Genomic DNA, 26,262 nt, shown 5'->3' on the forward strand with positions numbered 1-26,262 from the left:
CCATTACATTACCATATTACACTAACAATATGCAAACTAGAAAACCATTATCTTATCAATTACAATAAATAAATACTGTTCTGTAAGTATCCTTGCTTCAAGTAGAACACAGGTGGTCATGCCCTCCTTGACTTGTCAGGAAAAGGTGTGAACATCAAGGGAAATGGGGAGCCAAACCAGATATTCTCAGCAGGTTTCCTCTGGGCTAAAGGGTCTTATACCTTACCTTCACAGAGCCAGAGAAAACAAGGGGACAGAAGGCTGGAGGCTGGAGCATAAAGGTTTGGACTCAGAGAGATTCATTGACTTCATCTCACATCACCTTGGTGGTAGGCTATCCTCCTTAATTTCTCCACTGCAACCAAGACTCTAGAAGGCCTCTAAGAAAGCTAACCGTGGCCCAGGAAAGGAGACAAGACTTTGAAAGAGATAACAAAGGATTGGGATTTTAATACCTGGCTGTACTTGTGATTACTCTGACTGAAAAGAATGCTGCTCCCAGAGACCCCAAGGAAACTGAAACAAAGAACATTACATTTTGGCGCCCAACATGGGGCCCTTTTGGAGATCTTTGGGGCAGCATTCTGGCAAGTTATATTAAATATATTAATGAAGGTGGCCCAGTTATATTAAAAACAATACTATAAAGCAGCAGTCAACAAAAAAACATTTGGTATAAGCTAAGAAATAGAATAGTCATTCAGTAGAGTAAGTTAAATTCACAGGACAAACTAGTCAATAACTATAACAATCTAGTGTTTGACAAACTCAAAGACCCCAGCTTTTGGGACAAGAACTCACTATTTGAAAAAGCATTCTGGGACAATTGGAAAGCAGTATGGCAGAAACTAGGAAATGGCCCACATCTGACATTATATACCAAGATAAGGTTGAGATTAATTCATGATCTAGACACAAGGAGTGATATTATAAGAAAATTAGAAGAACAAAAAAATAGTTTACCTCTTAGATTTTTGGAGAAGGAAGAAGTTTGTGACCAAAGAAGAACTGAATATCAATACTGAACAACAAATAGATAATTTTGATTATATTAAATTAAAAAGGTTTTGCACAAACAAAACTAATACAGACAAGATTAGAAGGGAAGTAATAAATTGGGAATGCAATTTTACATTTAAATGTTTTTGTGAAGGCCTCATTTCTAAACTATATAGTGAACTGACTCATATTTATAAGAATTCAAGCTATTCTCCAATTGATATATTGTCAAAGTACATGAAAAGTGTTCAGATGAAAAAATTAAACACTTTCTAGTCATATGAAAATATGTTTTAAATCTCTAAAGTACTAAATCAGAGGAATACAAATACAAATTAAGACAATGCTGCAGTACCACTACATACCTCTCAGATTGTCTAAGATGACAGGAAAATATAATGGCAAATGTTGGAGGGGATATGAGAAAACTGTGGCACTAATAGCTTGTTGTTGGAGTTGTGAATTGAACCATCCATTCCAGAGAGTAATTTGAAAATATGCTCAAAATATTAATTAACTGTGCATACACTATGATTCAGTAATGTTTTTAGTGGGCTTATATACTAAAGAGATCATAAATGAGGGAAAGAGACCCACAAGTGCAAATATGTTTGTGGCAGCCCTTTTTATAGTGGCAAGAAACTGGAAATGGAGTACATGTCTATCAGTTGATTGAATGCCTGAATAAATTATGGTATATGAATATTACGGGCATATTAGAAAGCACTGGAGAGACTTACGTGAACTAAGTGAAATGAGCAGAACTAGAAAATCATCATACACAGCAACAGCAAAGATATATGATGATCAATTCTGATGGATGTAGCTCTTCTTAACAATGAGATGATTCTGGCCAGTTTCACAGATCTCATGATGTTGAGAGTAATCTACTTCCAGAGAGTGTCTGTGGGAACTGAGTGTGAATGACAACATAGAATTTTCATTTTCTTTTGTTGTTTTCTGAATTTCATTTTCTTTCTTATTTTTTCCTTTTTGATTTGATTTTTTTGTGCAACAAGATAATTGTATAAATATGCATGTCCATCTATTTTTGCATATATTTTACTTGCTTTCTAAGAGAGGGAGGAAGGAAAGGGGTGAGAAATTGGAACATGAGGTTTTTCAAAGGTCAATGGTGACAAATTATCCTTGCATATGTTTAGAAAATAAAAAGCCTCAATAAATAATAGAGAAATAAATTTCATTATCCAGTCATATATGCATAATAGATGAGTGACCAAAATTGAGAAAGTGACCCCTAAATTCTTTATGTCCTTTAATGAACTCCTTCTGGTCAATTTTTCTTTTCTTTTCAAGGTCTCATTTTTTCATGAATAATAGAAGTACACATTTATTGTAGGATACTTCTGTTTTTATTCAGACAGTAATATAATAATACCATCTTTTTCAGTGAAATACATCAAAAGTCTATATAAATTTTTTATAACAAAGTCCTGATGTAAAAGAAACATTGCAAACATTTCTAGCTACCATTTTTGAGACTGCAGAAGCAGTTATGTTCTTTTAAAAGACTTTGTACTAAGACTTGAATCTAATAATGTAATAGCTGTGTGATCCTGGACAATTTATTTAACTGCTCACTGCTCTTAGTAATTCCCTAAAATGAAGTTGCATAGAAGGTGCTGATTTACATTGCTAGAGGGAGTTTTAAATTTCTAATATTTTGGGTTTTTACTTTTTCCACACAACATATCATAAGCAGACCAAAGAATTTAGTTGTACATTAAATAAGTAAGGTAGATCATTCATTCATTCTAAAATATTTACTAAATAAAATGTGCAAAGTATTGTACTAAGGATTAAAAAATGTTTTCTTTCCTGGAGGAATTTTCACTCTATTAAATTTAACAAATGCTTATCAGAGTCAGTCTTGGGAAATTAACAACCAGTACAATGTTCTAGAATAAAAATTCTTTTTGATCCTAATTCAAATTTAATTTTGAAGACTTGGTCTTTAAAAGCCAATATGGAGGAAGCACTAGTTACATGTATAATAAATATGCACTCTCTTTTTCTCCCCCTCTCCCTCTCTCTTTCTTCCTCTCCCTTTCTCTCTCTCTCTCTCTCTCTCTCTCTCTCTCTCTCTCTCTCTTTTTCTTTTTCTTTCTTTCTTCATATTAATGTATAGCTAACCTGAATAAAAAATTGAGAGTTCTGATTTATTTTATTTCAAAGTTCTTTATAGGAATCAAAATTTTTTGGAGCTGGAAAATACCTTCAACATTTTTTATTCTAACTCTTACCTCTTAAAGGTTAAGAAACAGGTGCGTAAAGATCATTTAATGTGCCCCAAATTATAAGAAATAAACATATCTTTTAATTCTAAAGAGCAAAACTAAATACAATTTGAAATATGAGTACATGTTGGTTTTGGTTTGGTTTGGTTTTGAGTGTGTGTATGCATATATATATATATATATATATATATATATATATACAGAAAATTTATGTCACGTTCTGGTCCCTACTTTTTCCCCCTCCACATTACCACTCCCAGCAATCTTCTCTCTTCATTATATCCAAGCTATTTAGCATTCCAAATTTTAAAAGTATCTGTGCCTCTTTCCATCCTCTTCCCCTATGTTGTCTGCCTTCCTTTACCCACTCCATCTCACATGCTATTTGTCTTTGTAACTCACTGCTCATCTCTATTGTGCTATACTTTTTGTAGCTGAAGAAAGTATGATTTCCTTTTCTTTTTAATTTTTGGCTACCATGTCACTGGATGACTAGATGCTTACTCAGTGAGGAAAATGAGGTGAGGTACATGGAGAATAGCAGCCACTGGAAGCAAATTCAATTCTTGTAGTATGGCCCAGGATAAAACTTAGAAGATTGCATTCTATTAATTATAGTATATAGATTTTAAACAAAAACTTTATTAATTGATCATTTGAATTATTGAAATGCAGCTTTATTAAGAAAGAATAGAGTTCCTTTGGGGAGTCAATATAAGTTCCACACACCTTCTTTAAGTAAACTATACTTCAAGATTGAACAGTCAAAAAAAAATCTTTCAATCTATTGGTGGGACATTGTGTACTATGCATTTTAATTTTGTCATAGAGAAAAGTAGCAGTTTAGGCCTCAGATCAGTTTGACACCTTCATTTGGATTTTATGTAAAAATGCCTGCATTTTTGACAAAAATTCCATTTCTGCAAACTGAATGAATGGGATGGAGCGAGATCTCTCTGACAGTCAAGGAAATTGTGTAAGGCTTCACCAACACCAAAGTTGGTGTAGGCCTGAACCAATAACTATTAGGACAAACCGACCTCCCCTTCCTGCTATTTTTCCAGGACATCATTCACTTGCTATCTCAACCTAAACTAAATATGGGCAGCTATAGTCTTATTGGCCAAAGCTCAATTTCCTGGGGTAGTTCCCAAGTTTAGAATGTAAGACTCATTCCTTCAGCCAGTGAGGATGAGGGTTAGTGAGGAGGAATTTTTTAGGAACTATTAAATGTGCTGTTCTGTCTTTATATGGTATCTCTCTCTTCAATTGTTTGTTTGATTGAATTGATGCCCCCTTCTCAGGAGAATGTATAATAAACCTTCATTTTGCTCCTAGAGATATATGTAGCTGTTTTATTTATGGTGGTCACTCACTTCTTTCCCTGAGCCGCACACTGAATAAACTTCTAAGTCATCTCCATATCTTTAAAAAGAAATCCTTAGTTGACTTTTATCTTATTTAATATATTACACATTCAGTATTATACTCTATCCTGTTTTCTTAAATGTTGCAAAATGTAAGATTTGTTAGATTTTAGGCTTCTTATACTTGAGGCGGGGAGGAGAAAGTTTACTATTATGTTTGAATATATGAGAATTTTTAGGACTTCACAGTGTACCCAACTTATTATACTGAATTCCTTTATATCAATATGTTATTACTTTTATACCTATTTTTTTTTAATTTTGATACTTTGAACAGTTCAGTAACTTCATTAATTTCTACTAGGGTGAAGATTGTAACCCCTTCAAACTTTTCCAATCCCTGTGTTTTGTTTTGATTTCTTTTTGTTTTGTTTTGTTTTGTTTTTTGGGTTTTTGTTTGTTTGTTTGTTTTTCCCTGTGGCTACTCAGGGAGCTGAGAGAAGATTTGGGAAAGATGGCAGAATAGGATGGAAAGCAATAAGCTCTCTGAAACTTTCCCACAAACATTTTTTTTTTTCAAAAAATCATCTCAAAGAAAATTTTGAGCAGCAAAAATAATTAAAAGGTAGGATAAAGCAGTTGTCCTACTAGGACAGTTTGGGATCTTAGGAAAACCGGGGTGGAAGCCTGCTTGATTGACATGCAAAGACCTTCTGACAAACTCTGCTGAATTAACAAATAAGTCCTGGGACAGGAAGCAGCAGAAATTTTCACCTTACTGAAATGATTGGGGGGCAACAGCTAAGCAGGGAAAGATTGAAGCTTTCTCCTTAGTTGCTAGACATGCAGAATATTGACCAGAGAAGTCCTGTGTGACTGTGGGTAGGAAGAAGAAGCACTTGCCCAGATAAGTTTCATTGCAGAGGGATGGGACCACTGTTGTGCATATTCTTTGATTTTTAATACAACTATTACATTTGTTATGTAATTAGGAGTAATTAAGAGAAAAGGAAAATAACCTTTATGTTCTAAAACATTTATGGCATCATTGTTTGTGGTGGCAAAGAACTGAAAATATAGGTGACATCCTTCAATTGGGAAATAGCTAAACTGTTTTTTAAAATTTTTATACAAATAAATCTAATGCTGCTAAAATTAGAAGGGAAATGCTTAAATGGCTGTGGGGGAATGTTATGGAAATGTTGTAGCATATTTCTCAGATAAAGTTCTTATTTCCAACAAACTAAATATGTTTGTATCTTTTTGAGTTATTAGGAATAGGACATTTGCTTGTATTACAATGGGTATCACTAGCACTAATATTATAAGCACCATATTAAAATAATTGATTTAAGCTTATAATTGGAAGGGATAGGCCCTAATTGGTAAAAAGTCAAAGGAGATGAATCAGAATTTTAGGAAGAAATTCAAAACATACTAAAAATATAACAATAATCTTCCTAATCACTAATAATTAGAGAAATGCAAATTAAAGAATTTTAAAGGGCTTTAAAAAGATCTACCTCAACACCAGCAGTTTGATGAGGTTGACTATAAAAAGAAAATGACAAATGTCGAAGAATGTGTAGAAAAACAGGTACAATGTTGGTAGACCTGGAAATTGATAGATCAGTTTTAGAAACTAATTTGGAACTATTTTCAATAAGTTATTAAACTGTATATACCCTTTGTCCTAGCTACAGTACTAGTAGATCTGTACTCCAAAAACCAAACCAAACCAAACAAACAAAGACAAAGAAAAAACATTCATTTGAACCAAAATATTTGTAGTATCTCTTTTTGTGTGCTGGCAAAGAACTGAAAATTAAAGGGAGATACCCATCATTTGCTGAATGATTGAACAATTTATTTATTGAAATGTTATTGTGTTAATTTGAATGTTGAAGGGGATGGTTTCAGAGAAACCTGAGAGAATTTGTGTAAACTATTGTATTGAATAGGGCAAGAACAATTAATTCTATAACAATTATGTTGGGAATAAAATGAACAATTTTGAAAGCTTTTAGAACTGATCATTAAACAGATTTACCATGATTACAGAACTCTAAATAGGAAGACTATTCTCCTCCTGATAGATGATGGGGTAAGTGAATGAGACACACATTTTATACAATGGACAATATAAGGATTAATTTTCCTTACTATGGATAGTTGTTACAGGGGATTTGTTTTTCTTTCTTCTTTTCCTCCCTTTTCTTGGGTAGAGGAAGTGGGAAGATAGAAAAAAATAAATGCTGGATAATTGAAAAATACAATTCAATTAAAAGCAATTGTGATTAACTAACTTTCACTTTCAATCACATGTCTCTCTATGGTGATTTTGCATGTTCTTCATTAATAATATGTTGTACCCTACTGATAACCACCATGTACTGTTCCCATTTTATGATGCAAAATTCTAATTCTTTGGATTAAATAGAATGATAATCAATAGGATGGAGAACATGTGCAGAGGATCCAAGTATGTAAAATTTAAACAGATCAAGGGAAGCCAGTCAATGCTTTTGGAAAATGAAAATGAGAGTAAGTTGGACAGTCTTTGAGAAAGAGCAAAAACTTTTTAATGATCCCAGACTTCTCTCTGAAACAAAGGCCCATTTAAAAAACACACAATATTCTGTTAGTAATGTTCTTTATTATGTCATGAGATACCTCTGCAAGTATAAATGTGCTATCTTTGTAATATGAACTTGACATAACTTCTGTTCCATATTATAAATTTTATCAAACATAGAAATATTTCATTAAGCAATTTACTTCTGAATTTTAGTCAAGGCCACAAAGTCACCTTGATATATAGTCCTTAAAAAGGTCTTTTCCATGAATTTCCTCATGCATAAATGAAGATGATCAAAGCCTCATTGGAACTATAAAGGACTTATGTGATTCCTTCTATTCCCATAAAACAATTCAAGCTTTTAGGAACCTATCTGCATTTTGACTATGAAGTTAATACTTTACATTTAAAATAATATTAATTCTCTGGCTTCAATAAGACACAATAGGAGAGGAGTTAGCCAAGAGTGGTTTCACTTTTCTTTTAGTAATCATGATTTTGAGGTAGGGCTATCCAACCATATAACTTTATTACAAAATTCAGCATGACATAAATTATTTCCTTCTATTTTGCTGCAAATTCAATCTGAATAGGGAATTCAAATCTGGTATCTGTTCCCTTCACCCTTTTTCTCGTTATGTTCTTCTCTATTTTGCTGAAAACAAACTAAAAAGGAAATGAGAATAAGTGCTAAGCACAGTCTCATATATTGTACATTTTTAATACATGGTAATTAACTGCTTGTCTGTGATTGAATATAAAGATGGGAAAATAAATTCTTGAAACCATTGGAAAGGGTCTTTTATAAGCAAAATTATCTAACATCAAAGAAATATCTAATTATTTACAGTACCTGAGAAATTCTAAAGACATTGGAAGCACTGGAAACTAAAATACCTGTCCCTTTCTGAGTCATTAGCCAAAGAATTCCTATATATATTGCAATTTGTTTCACTGTTACAGCCACCCAGAATATAGCCATTCAGTTTTGAATTGTAGGGTTTTCTCTTAAATAGGAGAAAACACACCTGCAATGGATAATTTTGAGAACAGTATAAATAAGACACATCTTGAGAATGGAAGAAAATGATGTGTCAGGCAACTGATGGAAAGGTTAGTTGATTTAAATTGGAATACAGAATCTTATCATTAGTCATAAAAGAGGCATGTGGCCTCAAAATAAATTATTATGGACATAAAGAAATTAAGACTTGCAGAATCAGTATAAAATAGGACCTGGGCATAAAAGAAAATAAATAACACTTTGCTTCCTCCTGCATCCACTTTTTCTTTGGGTTTTTTTTTTTTTTGAAGGAATACTGTTCATTCTGTATTGGTTTTGCTTAAAGCAGGTGACAATGGTAGAAAATTTAAAAGCACCTTTGTATTAGGCCATGAAATGAATTTTATTATACACACACACACACACACACACACACACACACACACACACAATCACAAAATCTTTCTCTTTCTCTTTCTCTCTCTGTATATAGATAGATAGATAGATAGATAGATAGATAGATAGATAGATAGATAGATAGTAGATAGATAGAAAGTAGAATTTCCTTCCAGTTATGAAAAATTAAAATTCCTTTATGCTGCTAAATACACATTCTGTATTTAGATGGATCAGATAGCAATATAGTGATGGGCAAAAGAAAATAAAAATAAAGTAGGAAAATATGATAATCCAAGTATGATTACATATGTTTAGCTATGGACACGTGCCTGAGATTTTTTTTTCTCTACCAAAAATGGGATAGATATAGGGAATCATTATGTGTATAGTTAAGAGAGGTGATATTAATAAATAAAAATAAGACAAATAATTAAAAATCATAAGTGAGAACCTAGAGCAGAATTATTTTAAGGAGTACTCAAGCTATTGATATTATTTATTCTTGCTCTATGATCTGAAGAAAATCAATTTTTAACAGGCAGGACCATTTTTCTAAAATACATCACATTTTCACATTCCTCTTGCCATGGTACAATAGTGGACTAAACCTACATATTTATTTAGCTATTATTCCTGTAGACTGGATTTACATATAAGCTCTTTCCACTCATCTTTTGCTGGAAAGACTTTTATCTGGACAATAAAAGGTATTTCATAAAGTCCTATGAAATAAAATCCTTAACTAAATCAATTTATTTCCACATGTATAATTTCAGAGTACCACATATATATTTTATTCTATAATGTATCCATAATGTTATCTATCATTCTAGAAAGCAGAATACTGTAGTTCCTAATCCTCTGCATTCAATTGCTTCATATTTAAAGCTTTCGTGGACTGCTTCAACTTTTTTTTCCTTGATAAATAAAATCTGTTACCTATATACCTAAAATTCTAATCTTGTATTACAGGATTTGTATATATCACTTTGCATATATTATGTATATTGTGAGATAGTCAGTAGTTTAGTAAATAGAAACCTAGGCCTGCAGGCAGGAAGTCTTTAGTTCAAATTAGATTTCAAACACTTACTAGCTGTGTGAACCTGTGCGAGACTCTTAACCTTTGTTTTCCTTAATCTACTGAAGTAAATGGCAAATCACTGCAGTACTTTTGCCAAAGAAACCCACTGAACAGTGCTGACTTGCTATGGTCCACAGGTCACATAGAGTCAGACATAACTGAAAAACAATGAATGGTGTTTGTGTGCAAAGTCTTTGCTCCCTAACTGGAAAATAACTCTTTAAAAGGAAGTGTAGAAAAAGAGAAAGAATATTTGATTTTGAGTTCGGTTGTGTCAGCTTGAGTTCTACTGCTGCCATTTCTTTTGTGATCTTATCCCTAGTATGTTGGCCCCTGGATGATTAAATTTTGTTAATGCCAACCCATTAAATAAATATCAGTAGTAGGAGATTAGAAAATGAGAAAGAAGGTGTTAAGCCTGACACAATTTTAGACTACCTACAAATAATTCTTTAACAATTTGTATGATTATGAGTAATCTTTGTCCAAAAAACAAAAACGAGGATCCTAAAGAAACTGAATAACACTGAAATATATTGTCACTCTTAACAAATTCAGAAGCCATAAAATTAATGTAGTATAACTCACAAGTTCTCCTTGAAGAGAAGTTGACAGAGTTGATTTCTGTGACCACCTAAGGATTATAAGAAATATAATTTTATAGGACATGTGGCCATATAACCTAGCAATGCTAATAATGAATATAATTAGACAGAAAATCTATTCCTTTTCATGCAATTAACATGAAATTCTAATCTTAAGTTTTAGCAACTGGTAGAAGTGGTAATGTAGCGTGCGTAGCCACTTTAAGATTCCTTGTCTGATCTACCTTTGGGACAAGATTCCTAAGGGAAAAGATCTGTATCTGATCCAGTTTGGGCTGTACCCATCCCCCAATTGGTTTGGGTTTTCAGCCCCCTTTGATACAAGATCTGGTCAGAACTAGTTTGGGCTGTACCCAGCCCCCCCCCCCCACTGGATCTGAGCTGGCTTGGATAAAGCCCACCAAAAATCTGGCCTTCAAGGAATTAACCTGAGCTCTGCCCATTACTTCTTCAAACAGATAAAAAGAGCAAAGCTAGAATCATCTTTGGTTCAGAGATTTGAAAGATGCCAGCTAAGATGCTTGCATCAGAGATTCTCTGTCCCCGCCGCTTTCAGGGTATATCTTCCTCTATCTAATGCCTTGTACTAACGAGACCTTAACCTTGCTTCCAAACCTGGCAATAAACATCTTTTACCCATCTAGGTTTTTGGCCTGTAAATTCATTTACAGGGGACTCTCGCCGCCACTAGACCTGATTTAACTTTGTATCCTTGCGCCGAATCCTAAGGGGGTTGCAGGGGAGCTCCATGTGACTTCCTGTACCCTGAATCCTGCCATTAGACCTCACTTAATCCTATTGAGGTATATACTTCATTATTAGGTATTTACCTCATGATTTGGTTCAAGTTACCTCATCATTTTGAGGTTCCCTATTACCTCATCAGTAATGCAGTGAAATATTATAAAGAATTTGATTATACTCTCAAATGTTAATAAATATGTAATTTGATAGGATTCATCTTCAATGAAAAAGTCAAAACTGGGGAGAAGGAACATCCAAATAATTGTGAGGAAAAAAATATTTCAGGATCAAGAAGTGAAAAAGAATCAAAGGTGCATAGATTATGTGTACCTGAACATCACGACCATTTCTTTAAGAAAAAATGAAAGGTAAATTTGATATATACTGAAGTTACACAATATGCAATTCACAATACTTTATCAGATTTAAAAATAATTTTACTTGTTCTGCCTTGCTCAAAATTAACTGTTCAAAATTATATATATATATATATAATATAATTTTACAATGTTGTTAATCTTTTCTATGATATATATATATATATATATATATATCATAGAAAAGATTAACAACATTGTAAAATTATATTAAAAGATAAAATGAGAAGATATTTTTCAAAAAGGAAAATAGTTTACTAAATTATGACTTCTTTCAGAGATGTTGATACAAAATAATTATCACAAGGATGAGAGTCAATGATACCAGAAATAGTTCAGGTATAAAAAGCAGAGACATATTTGCTAAGGGCAACATTACCTCATTCTAAAACAATATTTTCCCAAAATATTGATTACATATATTATATATGTATAAATAAAAAATAGTGTAAAATTATACTAGTAATTATGTACATACATAGCATATAGTATTTAGACCTTAAAACAGGAAAACAAATGGAGTAATACTAAATCCTAAAGTGAATATTACTTTTCTAGGTTTTATTGATTAAAAATGTGACATGAATATTTTCATATCTTAGGAAAATAAGTTCACTACTTTTTTTAAAAGAAAGAACATCAATATGTCTGCACTATTTATATAGTTTCTCCAAGAGACTGATTGATGAGTGGAGAGAAATGAGGCAAGAAAACCATTTATGAAACTGTTAAAATAAACATTCCACATTTGAGAAGATGAGAGCCTGAATGAGGGCTCTAAACTATTAGAGAGAAAGGGAGAAATATTTGGTAAGTATAAAAATAATAGAATTTGGGGGCAGCTAGGTGGCACAGTGGATAGAGCACCAGCCCCGAGTTCAAATCTGGTCTCAGACACTTAACACTTCCTAGCTGTGTGATCCTGGGCAAGTCACTTAACCCCAGCCTCAGAGAAAAAAAAAAACAAAAACAAAAAAAAAAAAACGATTTGACAACAGATTAGCTATGTGGGGTAAAGGAGAATGAGGAATAGGAGATATAGCTGTGGTGCAAATCAAAAGTGACTGAAGATATGTGTTCTATATAGTAATAGGAGAGTTTAGAAGATGTATGGATTTGGGGATAAAACAATCATCTAATTAAATCAATCAAAAATATCATAACATATCCATGGCTGTTTATTCTGTGTGATTCACTCCTTCTCAGAAAAAAATGAAAATTGGGAAGGTAGAACTTTTATGAATCATTGGCCCCAAAGCTCACCTTTCAAGAAGCATCTGCCACAACCATGAAATGATCTTTGGATCAAGAGAGGTATTTGTTGGAATTTGAAGGGAGAGATTTACCAAAAGCATCTGAATAACTGCTGGTGCTATGCATTCTCAAGTAGTGATTAGTTTATAATTTCTCTGAGGGGCCATATTCAGGTCAGAAGTGGAGAGGATGAGACCTTACAGAATTGTGGGAAAGATCTGAAAAGAGTGTTTGAGATAAAAGTTAGGTGGAGTTGTGTTAACAACTTCCCCCTTTTAATTGGTTATTTACCCACTCCTTGAGAGTTGTCATAAGTTTCTAGGAGTCTCTGGTCCTAACTCTGGAGACCATATTCATATATCCTGTGAAGTGATAGGGTATGTATTTTATTTCACACATGCTGCAATCTAAACCATAAATTGTTTTCATTCTATGAGTATTCCCAAAAGATGCCTTTTGTTTTAAAATATACCTAATTTGCCTTACTTCCACAGATAGTCATTTCTAACAACAAATAATAGAGAGAACTAACTTATCAAATGAGGCTAACAGTTATACAGCATAAACACTCCTAATCGAGAGATGTATGTACATAGCATAGTTAATGGAGTGCCAGGCCTGGAATCAGTAGAACCTGAGTTAAGATTCAGCCTCAGTTATTAAATGTTTGACTTTAAATAAGTCATGACCTCTCTTTGCCTCAGTTTTCTCATCTATAAAATTAAGATAATAAACAGCACTTAGCTCCTGGTGTTGTTGTTGAGGATCAAATGAAATAATTGTAAAGTACTTGGTACAGTGCCTGACACATACTATATCTTATATTAATTTGTTTAATATAGACCTGCAAAGAAGGAAAGTCTAATAACACTGGTTTTTAATAATTTTTAATTTCCCTTTCTACCACCACCATTGGGAAAGTAATAAAGAAATATATGTACATATATTACTGAGGGTTATGGAGAGATGGAGGAAAGGATTCAACTTCAACTTGGGGAGGAACAAACTTAATTGTAGATTTTTTTTTGCAGTAATGTCCTATTCTTCATGACTTCATTTTGGAAACGTTCCTGGAAAAATACTGGAATAATTTGCCATTTCCTTCTCTATCTCATTTTACAGATGAGGAAACTAAGGCAAATAGTGTTAAATGATTTGCCCAGGATCACACAGTTAACAAGTGTGTGAGATCAGGTTTGAGTTTGTGTCTTTTTGACTCTTAAGTTTGGCATTCTTTCCACTATAAAACTTAGTTGTCTGTAATTACAAACTTCTAAAATATTATAACTAAATATGATTTATTCTCATTGCTTTTTAACGATCTGAATTTAAGTGAAAACTATCACAATCCTTATTGTATTTTCTGATTATTGTAATCTTTTGATCTTTTGTTATCTATCACATATACTAGAACAATAGATATAGAAACATATAGTAAAGATGACTGTTTGAAATATATGAGTTAAGCATAATTCCTATGAGAACTGATTCAAGAATGACTAAAATTAAAAAACTAAATGAAACAAATTTGTACATCTTTCCATATTTTTTTTCTCTCCACACCAACTGAAAAAAAAAACATAGTAAGGAAATCATGCTGAAACTCTGGATCTCATATTCAGTACTTAACAGTCTCCCTCTCTGTAACCCCATCTATTACTTATACAGCTCTTAAAGTTACTGCCATTGATAGGACACTACAATCTCCAAATCCATCAATTGATTCAAAACAGTTCCAAAGAATAGAGAGTAAAACAGGCATAGAATCCTCAATCAAAAAATGATGGATTCTCCTTCCTTGAGGTTCTCTAAGCAGAGTCAGGATGACAATTTGTTGAATATGTTATAGTGGTCATTTTTATATGTATGAGCTATATGAGATAAAAGATTCTTAACCTTTTTATGTCATGGACCTCTTTGGAAATCTATAAAGTGTATGGATATTTACTTGAAATAATGTTTTAAATAAAATACCCAAATTACAAAGGAACTCACATATTAATGAAAATTAAAATATATTTTTCCTCTTCTAAGAGATTTTTTAAAATCTATCCCCAGCTAAAAAACTCCTGAAATAGATTGACTCTGAGCACCTTTACAGCTTCTAAATTTTGTGACTGCATGAATTGAAGAAATTACAGAGGCTAAGATAATTCCAAAGAATTCATTAATCACATTAAGAAAGAAGCAATATATGATTTATGATACAGAGCTTCAAATAAAAAGGGTAATGAATAAACATTTATATAGTAGATAGACAGATACAGTCATCTGTTCAAACATATATATGTGTGTGTGTGTGTGTGTGTGTGTGTGTATATATATATATATATATATATATATATATATATATAGAGAGAGAGAGAGAGAGAGAGAGAGAGAGAGAGAGAGAGAGAGAGAGAGGAGAGAGAGAGTTAATTATATTATTATAATATATACATATATATCCCTCTGTGGGGGGGAGTTGTAAATACATGTGTGTATGTACCAAGCATTCCACTAAAGAACTTTTTATTTTTTATTTATCTTGTTTGCTTATAACAACAACCTAAGAGGTAGTACTATCATTATCCCTATTTCACAGCTGAAGAAACTAAGACAAAAAAAAAGTTAAATGACTTTCCCAAGGTCACAGAGATAACTAGTAAGTGTCTAAGATCAAATTTGAATTCAGGTCTTCTTGACTCCTGCACCACAAATCTATGTATTGGACCACTTGCTGCCTTGACTTTTTTTCTAGTATGCAGCCTAAGCAGCCTTTGAAAGAATGTTTTTTGTTTTTGTTTTGCTGAGGCAATTGGTGTTGTCACTTGCCCAAGTTCACACAGGTAGGAAGTATTAAGTGTCTGAGGCTAGCTTTGAACTCAGCTTCTTCTGACTTCAGGACTGGTGTTGTATCCACTGCACCCCCTAGCTGTCCCCATTTTTTTGTTCTAATCCACAAATGTAAGCATTCTTAGAATGGTTTCAGATATAATCTTGAATGTAACCTGGTAATAATAAGGGAACAATTCATACATTGGTTACATAGAGCTACCAGTTATTAGTTTTCATTTTTTAACTAAATCAATAATGTCTCTCAAAACCAAGGTTAAATAAATCTTAGCTCATCCTTACAACTTTTATTCTGTAATTAAAATCCACAATAGAAATCTTTGGGGGGAGGAATATACAATTGCTAATTTCAGAATTCTCTTAAGTATTTCTTACATTTTTTTAACACTCAAACTACTAAAAAAAATCACTAAAATTTTTAATTTGACTTCTTTTTTCTGGCAATAATATTCAATTTTTTTCTGTTGTATATTATCATCAACTTAAAAGAAGATGAAATCAATTCTGAGTGCTCTTATTTTTATTTTTACCTACTTTAAAGACTAAGAAATAGTGTTTTCCCCTTAAATATTGGTATGCTTTGAGACTTTGATCATTCCTTTTGGATGGTAATTGTATTTTCTATTCATTTTTCTCCAGACAGTATTAATCCATCCCTTCTTTACAACCAAGGGATATATCAGAATGTTTGAATTTTATGGTAATGTTCTAGAAATAAAAGCATGAACACTTCAATGACACTCTTGACAAAGAACCTGAGATACCGCAGGAAATCAAAATCCTCCTTTCAGAAAAAAAGTACAATATTTTTCTTACACTTACTCTTCAAATGGTTATTGCTTTACTTGAATATGAATTATTTTCATCCATAATATCAAAATTATTTAAAAACTGGAAGGACAACCAACTAACTTGGTGTCAATATTGATGGCATTTTTAATCTGCTTAACAACAGGAGGCTGAATAAGTGATCTCTTCAATTGTTTCTTACTTTAGCAAAATATGACTTTTTGAAAAGCACTAGTGATAAAATTTTCTAGCAAGCAGCTTTAATTCTAATATTAACAGACATTCATAGCTTTCACATAACAATGTACATGTACATATTTAAGTTAAATATAAAGGAAAGAATTCTGCAATTAAAAAGAGGACCTTTGACTGTATCACTGATATTACTTGTGTTATCTTAGGCAAGTTACAAAACCTATCTGAGCTTATTTTCTCCTCTCTAAAATGTAGGAACTAAGTCACCTTTAGGTTCAATATCTAATCTAACCCCTCTAATTTAGTCCAGAAGGCGTGGCCTAATATTCTTTGTTGGGGACCCATAGAACTTAACTATGCCACACACTGACTGACAGAATTAAGAAGCAAAAAAAAATATTTTTCTTCCTTTTTTCTTTTAGTTCTATAATCAAAATATTAGGTAAAATTCTTTACTCAGATTACTATCTGCTAAAAAGACTTATTAAAACTGAATAGGAGTATAAATAAGGTCAATAAAATATTATTTAATAGTATAGTCATGCTTAAAAGCTTAAAAAGGTGCTGGTTACTTTTTGTACACTTTGAACAAAGAGGTTCCCTTTATCAAGCACTTTATTGGGTTCCTCTAATGTTAAAATATAATAGCATAATGCAATTTGTATATTCATTTTTTGTTGATTTACATTTAAATAATATCTCTGGGATACATGTCTCTATGGGATAATACTGAATTACTTATCTTTCATAAAGAGCAAATGATGGTAATGAACATAACTTTTTAGACCAGTGAATATAATCCTTAAAAATCAATTAAATTTATTTTATATATGTTTTAAATTTTAAAAAGTATTACCAGAGAAGTTGACTATATTTTAGTCAATATTTTGGTATAGTCATTGAGGAAGTAAAGCATTTAATGAGTGCCTACTCTCAAGCATTCTGTGGAGTTTTGGGACAAATAAAGAAAAGATAACCTTGGTTTTAAGGGGCTCTCAGTCAAATGGGGACAACAAAATTCAAAAACTAACAAGCAAATAAACAAAAACTATATACATTCAAGTTACATTCAGGATAAATGAGAATAATTCAAAGGGAAGGCACTGAGAATGAGGACTGGGAAAAGTTTTTTGAAGAAAGTAAGAATTTAATTGAAACTTAAAGGAAACCCTGAGGCAGAGATATGGGAGAGAATTCCTGGTTAAGGGATGGGCCAACAGAAATACAGTACATTAGGACACAGACTGTCCTGTTCAAAGAACCACAAGGAAACCAGTGCAATGTCCAATTCTAAAGGAAGTAAGTCAGAGAAAGCCTACCAAAGTTCAAGATTTTCTGTGGCTATGCTTTTATATTGAGGGATTTTGAGATTTCTTTATCTGATCATAATCTGCTGTCAAGCATCTTCTCCCTCCACTTTGCAATCTCATATCCTCTTCATTGTTCTTGATGTGGCCTCCAATTCCTCAACCCTTTAATTATTTCCCAGGCCATTACTCTATTCACTTGTTATACAGGACTCTCTTCCTAAATATGACCCATTGGTGAATCAATTCAGCACCACACTACCTTCCTTAAATCTTTGGTCTCCTCATTATTTTCACAGACCTTGGCCTACCAGCCTCAGTCTTGGATTACTCCTACTAATAAAATTGGTGTAATTGACACCAAATGATGAGATTTAGAAAAGGCATCAAATCAGTGTCCTTCCCTGCTTGTCTCAGGAAAATATTATCAATACTTCAGGCTTTTTCTTCCAACTCTACTTAATGACCTAGGATCTCATCACTGCTATCTTCTGCCTTTCCTCAACATACATGTTGCTTATAAACCTGAAGACAATTATCTTTTCCATGGGTCTTAGCATTCTAAACTGATTCTCTTATATTTTGAAACCCTGAAGACTATTCCTTTTAGGAAAAAAATGCAAAACTCCCGGTATTACATTTGAAACCCTTCACAATCTCATGCTAACCTGTATTTCATTTAATTTCACATCACGCCTCCTTGTAATTTATTATATTATATATTTAACCAAAGTTGTTCATCCAGTTCATAACACTCCATACCAGATTAACCTACCTTACCTCAGTATATCCTCTTCATTGCATTCACTTCTTTTAAACCCACTAATATACTTGAATATTTCCAGTCTTCATGTTGCCATTTGAATGTCTAGAGTTTCTACATTCATAGCTAAAACATCTAGAAACAAGCGTAAATTTCTTTGGCAAATTCCAAAGGTAAATGCATTTGCTTTGACCTTTTGCAATATCCAGCTAAGGGAAAAGAAAACAAATTTAAGCTTGTGAAATATTTTTAAGTGGTTGAAGATCCACATGTACATTCAACCTGAGGCAGCTATTTCTACAGCTCTTCATATATGTGGATGTGAGTGTATTGTTGAGTTATTTCAGTAATGTGCAAATATTCATGACCCCATTTTGTTATTTTCTTAACAAAAATACTGATGTAGTTTGCCATTTCCTTCTGTAACTCATTTTTATAAAAAAGGAAACTGAAGCAGACAGTTAAGTGAGTTGCCCAGGTAGTAGGAAGTGAACTCAGTAAAATGAATCTTCCTGATTCCAAACCCAGTGCACTATTGCTCTATCGAATATATCACTTAGCTATCTCAGGGGTATGTAAGTGAGTATTATGAGATAAATATAATATTTTGAGTTATAAATTCAAATTTCTACTGATATATTCATAATAATTTTACCAATATCGACATTCAATGAATATGAAAAAAAAATCTGTCATAAAACAAATGTAGACTGTGAATGATTACTAAATTGCCACAAGCTTTTTTGCAGTCGATAGTTTAATAGTATTGAGGATAGCAGGATAGTCACCATAACTCTGCAATACTCACCTTTAAACAACCATAAAATAACACCTAAAAACAAATCCTGGAAATGCAGAACCAACAAAAAGACTGGGGTAGGATAGGAGACACTTATCTTTGAGTTCAAGAACCTTGGAAGACTGGATGTGAGTAGAACTAGGAGAACACTGTACACAATAACAGCAAGATTATACAATAATCAATTATAATGAATGTGATTCTTATAAACAACGAGGTGATTCAGAACAATTCCAATGGTCTTATGATGAAGAAAGCCATCTGAACCCAGAGAGAGGACTGTGAGAAATGAGTGTGGATTACAACACAATATTTCCACCTTTGTTACTTTTGTTTCCTTTCATTTTGTTTTCTCCCTCATTTTTTTTTCCTTTTTGATCTGATTTTTTTTTTTGTGCAGCATGATAATTGTGGAAAGAATCATATATGCTTAATATATTGGATTACTTAGCATCTAGAAAACAGAGTTAGGGAAAGGGAGGAAAAAAATTTGGAATACAAGGTTTTGCAAAGGTGAAGGTTGAAAATTATCTATACATATGATTTGAAAATAAAAAAGTTTTAGTAAAAAATGACCTTGGAAGATCAGCAACAAAGATCTATCTCACTCAATAAAAGGGAAACACAATTTAGGATGGGAAGCATCCCAGTAAACTAGGAGCAAGCTACACCTGAATACATGATTGTTAGATCCAGAGCCATAATGTAGAAGAGCAAGCTAATGCCAACAACAGGAACCCCCACATGCCTCAGCCAGCAAGGGTAACAGACAGACTCTGGCGTTGAGAACTGCCAAAGGCTTTGTCATAGCCCTAGGCAAACACATGAGTTCCAACTCTATGGACCTGCACTTGTATCAGCATAGCCATGGGCAAACAGGCATCCTCCAGAGACCAGATGACCTTGTGCTTCAATATATACCTAGAGAAGAACAAATCTCAGCACATACCAGGCACCATGGCTACTCAGTACCAGGTAAACTGACAGATTTCTACATTCTCTAGTAGTGCTAGCTATCTCCTTCTCCACCTTGAAGTACAGCAACAGCCATGAGGGGCCTAGTGGGCCTAAAGGCAATATCAGTAAATCACCAGGTAAATAGCCAACACATGCAGCCTCTGGCACAAGAAGCCAAAAACAGTGTTTCTTTAATCCTGGAAGTGGAGTTCAATTTTAAAAGAAGGAAAAAGGACAATAAAGAGGAGCAAAAAGTCCAAAAAAAAAAAAACAAAAACAATATGAAATCACAGAGTTTTTAAGGTGACAGGAAAGATATGATCAAAAGAGAAAAACAATGTCAAAACAAATATAAGAAAAACAACAAAGAAAAAAATGGGAATGGTCTCAAAGCAGAAAATCCTTATGGACGAGTTAAAAAAAAAAGAATTTGAAAATCATTTAATGTAAGTAGAAGACACATTTTAAAAAGAAATGAGAGGAATGCAAGGAAATTACCAAAGAGGAGTCAACTGCTTTAGGAAATATCAACTTTTTAAAACAGAATTGGTTAAGGAGAAAAGGAGACAGAAAGATCCACTGAAGAAAACTACTTAAGTACAATTGACCAAAAGTACAAAAGCTAATAGAGGAAAATATGACCTTAAACATTAGAATTGGGCAAGTGGAAGTTAATGACTCTATATGACAATAAAAATCAACTAAACTAATTCAAAGGAATTAAAAAATGGAAGAAAATATAAACGTCTTATGGGAAAACAATTTATCTGGAACATAGATACAGGAGAAACAATATAAACATCATTGCATTACCTGAAAGATATAATCAAAAGGAGGACATAGACAGCATCTATCAGGAAATTTTCAAGGAAAGCTACTCTGATGTCCAGGACAAAACAGGTATTGAAAGAATAGCTGGTCACCTCAGAAAAGAGATTCCAAAATAAAAATTCAAAGAAATGTTATAGTCAAACTTCAGAACTATCAAGTCAAGGAAAACACACTACAAGTGGCCAGAAATAAACAATTCACATATCTGGAAGCCACAATCAGGGTTGCAGAAGATTTGGCAGCTGCAATATTAAAAGATTGGAAGTCAAGAAACATGAAGTTCTTCAAAGAAGCTAAAACCACAGTCAAAAATCTCTTACTTGGTGAAATTAATCATGCTACACAGAGGGAAAAATGATCATTCAGTAACAGAAGAATTAAAAGCTGTCATAAGAAGAAGATGGGAATTAAATCAAAACAATTAACTCTAATATCAAGACCCAAAAGAAGCATAAACAGGTAAAAAGGGAAAATAAAACATTAGGGAGGCAATACAACAAAACTGTTTACATTTCTGCATGGAAAAGGATACTTACAATTCTTAAAAATTGTACACCTAATAGTACAGTTAAAAGGAATACTGAGATGGTATAAGTATGAGGTGGATTTGAAGGAATGACAAAAAATTAAAAGATGAGAAAGAGAATTTCACTGGGTACAGAAAGAAGGGAGAGATAGAATGGAGTAAATTATTTCATATGAAAAGGCATGAGAAACCTATTACAATGGCGGACAAAATGAGAGGATAAGTGGTGTACATTGCTTGAACCTTACTCTCATCAATATTTTCTCCAAGAAGGAATAAGATATGCAATTAGCTGAACATAGAATTCTATCTTACTAGATGGAGAAATAGGTAGGAACAAGATTAAGTGGGGCATGGGGACTTGACAGAAGAAGAGACAGATCAGGGGAAGTGATGGAAACAGCACTATCAAGGAGAAAAAATGGTGAAAAGAGAGAAAGTACAAACAGGAAAAGAATGGAATGGAAGGAAATACAGAGTTAGCAATCTTAATTGCAAATATGAATGTAATGAATTCCCCCCCAAAATAGAAATGGACAGCAGAGTAGATCAAGAATCAGAATCAGAATAACATGTTGTTTATAAGAAACAAATTTGAAGCAGAGAAACACACAGAGTAAATAATGGGCAGGAACATAATCTATTAGGCTTCAGCTGAAGTAAAAAAAAATCAAGGGTAGTAATCCTGAGCTCAGAAAAAGTTAAAAAATAAATCTAATTAAAAGAAATAAAGAATAAACTACACATTGGTAAAAAAAAAAAAAAAAAAAAAAAAAAAAAAAAAAAAAGTACCATAGACAGAAGCAGAGCTTAAGATGGCAGAGTGAAGTCAGGATGTTGCTCAAGATCGCCAGTTCCCGTTGAAAATCATATGAAACAAAGCCTCTATACAGAGTCTAATAAAATAAAACTATTCTTCAGGTCAATATCTAGGATGAAAGGGTTTTTTATCCCGGTCCAAACAGGGACTGGGAAAGTCAGTGAGAAAATCTTAATTACAGAAGATCAGCAGCTGAGCTCAATTAGCAAGGCAGACCAGTGGGGCATCCTTAAGTTTCAGCTCAAAAGATAAATTGCCAGCTAAGGAAACCAGACTTTCTCCCAGAAAGAGGAAGTAGGACTATCGCCTGCTGTGAGCAAATTATCTTTTTTTTTTTAATTGAAGCTTTTTATTTTTCAAACATGTGCATGGGTAATTTTTCAACATTAACCCTTGCAAAAGCTTGTATTCTAATTTCTCCCACCATCCCCCCACCCCCTTCCCTAGATGGCAAGCAATTCAATATATGTTAAACATGTTAGAAATATATGTTAAATCCAATATAGTCATACGTATTTATACAATTATATTGCTGCACAAAAAAAAATCAAATCAAATAGGAAAAAAATTGAGAAAGAAAATAAAATACAAGCAAACAACAACAAAAAGAATGACAATGCAATGTTGTGAACCACACTCACTTCCCATAGTCCTCTCTCTGGGTATAGATGGTTCTATTCATTACAAGATCATTGGAACTGGTCTGAATCATCTCATTATTGAAGAGAGTCAAGTCCATTAGAATTGATCATCATATAATCTTGTTGCCATATATAATGATTTACTGGTTCTGCTCATTTCATTTATCATGAGTTTACATAAATCTCTCCAGGACTTTCTGAAATCATCCTGCTGATCGTTTCTTATAGAACAATAATATTCCATAACATTAATATACCACAATTTATTCAGCCATTCTCCAATTGATGGGTATCCACTCAGTTTCCAGTTTCTGGCCACTACAAAGAGGGCTGCCACAAACATTCTTGCACATACAGGTCCCTTTCCCCTCAAGATTTCTTTGGGATATAAGTCCAATAGTAACACTGCTGGATCAAAGGGGATGCACAGTTTGATAACTTTTTTAACATAATGCCAAATCGCTGTCCAGAATGGCTGGATGTTGCCAAATTCCACCAACACTATATCAGTGTCTCAGTTTTCTCACATCCCCTCCAACATTCCATTATCTTTCCCTGTCATTCTAGCCAATCTGACAGGTGTGTAGTGATATCTCAGAGTTGTCTAAATTTGCATTTCTCTCATTAATAATGATTTGGAGCATCTTTTCATATGGCTAGAAATAATTTCAATTTCTTCTTCTAAAAATTGTCTGTTCAGATCCTTTGGCCATTTATCAATAGGAAAATAGCTTGATTTCTTAAAAAATTAGAGTCAATTGTCTATATATTTTAGAAATAAGGCTTTTTTAATCATTAGGGAGATTGGTCTATAACTTTCTTTCTCCGTTTTCAACCTACTTGGTATAGTCAGGCATTTTGTAGGACTCCTTCATTCCTTATTTTTTTCAAATAGCTTATATAGCATTGGGGTTACTTGTTCTCTAAATGTTTGGCAGAATTCACATGTAAATCCATCTGGTCCTAGGGATTTTTTCTTAGGAGTTAATTAACAGCTTGTTCTATTTGTTTTTCTGAAATGGGACTATTTAAGCAATTTACTCCTTCTGCTGCTAATCTGGGAAGCCTATATTTTTGGAGGTAGTCCTCCATTTCACTTAGGTTATCAAATTTATTGCTATAAAGTTGGTCAAAGTAGCTCCTTATTATTCCTCTAATTTCCTCTTCAATGGTGGAAAAATTTCCCTTTTCATTTTTAAGACTGACAATTTGATTTTCCTCTTTCCTTTTTCTAATCAAATTTACCAAAGATTTATCTAGTTTATTGGTTTCATTTATTAATTCAATATTTTTTTTTTAAATTTCAACAGTATTAATTTCTCCTTTTAATTTTAGTATTTCAAGTTTAGTATTTGATTGGGGGTTTTTAATTTGGTTTTTTTCTAGCTTTTTAAGTTGCAGGCCCAATTCATTGATCTTCCCTTTCTCTATTTTATTCAAGTAAGACTACTAAAGATACAAAATTTCGCCTTATTACCTCTCTGGCTGCATCCCACAAATTTTGGTATGTTGTCTCATCATTGTCATTTTCTTGGATGAAATTATTAATTGTGTCTATGATTTATTGTTTCACCCAGTCATTCTTTAAGATGAAATTATTTAGTTTCCAACTAATTTTAGTCTGTTTACCTCTAGCTTTTTGTTGAATTTAGTATTTATTGCATCGTGATCTGAAAAGAATACATTTACTATGTCTGCCTCCCTACATTTAATTTTGAGGTCTTTATGTCCTAATATATGGTCAGTTTTTATATAGGTTCCATGAACTGCTAAGAAGAAAGTATACTCCTTTCTGTTTCCATTCAATTTTCTTTTTTTTTAATTTAATATTTTTATTTACCAAATATATGCATAGGTAATTTTACAACATTGACAATTGCCCAACCTTTTGTTCTAATTTTTCCCCTCCTTCTCTGCCCCCCCAGGGATTGGCAGATTGACCAATACATGTTAAATATGTTAAAGTATCAATTAAATACAATATATGTATACATGTCCAAACAGTTGTTCCATTAAGTTTTCTCCAAAGATCTACCATACCTATTTTTTCTAATATTATATTTACCACTTTAATTTCTTTTTTATTTGTTGTGTGGTTTGATTTATCTAATCCTGAGAGTGCAAGGTTGAGATCTCACACTATTATAATTTTGCAACACATTATTTCTTCTTGCAACTCTCTTAACATCTCCTTTAGGAAGTTAGATGCTATATTACTTGGTGCATATATGTTTACTATTAATATTGCTTCATTGTCTATGCTACAATAGCAAGATATAGTTTCCTTCCTCATCTCTTTTAATTAGATCGATTTTGCTTTTGCTTGATCTGAAATAAGGATGGCTATCCCTGCTTTTTTGACTTCACCTGAAGCATAATAAATTCTGCTCCAGCCTTTTACCTTTACTCTGTATGTATCTCTCTGCTTTAAATGTGTTTCATCTAAACAATATATTATAAGGTTTGGCTTTTGATCCAGTCTGCAATCTACCACAATTTTATGGGAGAGTTCATCCCATTCACATTTATGGTTAAAATTTCTCATTCTATATTTCCTGCCATTTTATTATCCCCAGATTATGTTTTTCTTTTTCTTACTTTTCTGTACTTGGAGAAAAAAGAAAAGAAAAGCAAAATGAGCAAAATTAAAGCATATGAAGAAGTACAAAAGACCAATTACTGTAGAAGGGGAAAAGGAGAGGGATGAACATTGTTTGAAGCTTAATCTCATCAGTTTTGGTTCAAAGATAGGATGAAATATACACTCAGGTATAAAGATTTATCTTATACTACAAGGAAGTAAGAGGAAAAAGGGAAAAGAAAAGGGAGAAGCAGGAGAGAAGGAAAACAGAAACACTAGGAGAAAGGGTTAAAAGAAGAAAGGAGGTATGATAGAAGAGAGAATAGATTGAGGGAAGGGTTAGTCAGAAAACAAAACACTACTAAGGAGAGACAGGGCAAAAAAGGAGAAAGAAATATATAGAGAAGAGAAAATAGTGTGTAGGGAATAGTAACTGTGATTGAGAATGAAATGAACTCTCCCATAAAATAGAAGAAGATAGCAGAGTGGATTAAAAACCAGAATCCTAAAATATTATTTTTATAAGAAACACATCTGAAACAGAGAAATA

General features: G+C 32.8%; 1 protein-coding gene across 21 annotated transcripts in view; it reads right to left on the reverse strand.

Annotated features, from left to right (window-relative positions):
• The window catches only part of LINGO2 (leucine rich repeat and Ig domain containing 2), a 1,288,153-nt gene that overhangs the window by 1,200,656 nt on the left and 61,235 nt on the right, over positions 1 to 26,262 (reverse strand). For 2 of the 21 annotated variants that reach the window (XM_074280810.1, XM_074280808.1), the window contains exon 2: positions 10,277 to 10,322. The exons of the other annotated variants lie outside the window; for them this stretch is intronic. The gene's annotated coding sequence lies outside the window, so the exon portion shown is untranslated. The remainder of the gene's footprint in view (positions 1 to 10,276; positions 10,323 to 26,262) is intronic. 21 annotated transcript variants of the gene reach the window in all.

Source organism: Sminthopsis crassicaudata, chromosome 1 (genome assembly GCF_048593235.1).
Source record: "Sminthopsis crassicaudata isolate SCR6 chromosome 1, ASM4859323v1, whole genome shotgun sequence".
In the NCBI taxonomy this organism is placed as follows: Eukaryota; Metazoa; Chordata; class Mammalia; order Dasyuromorphia; family Dasyuridae; genus Sminthopsis; species Sminthopsis crassicaudata.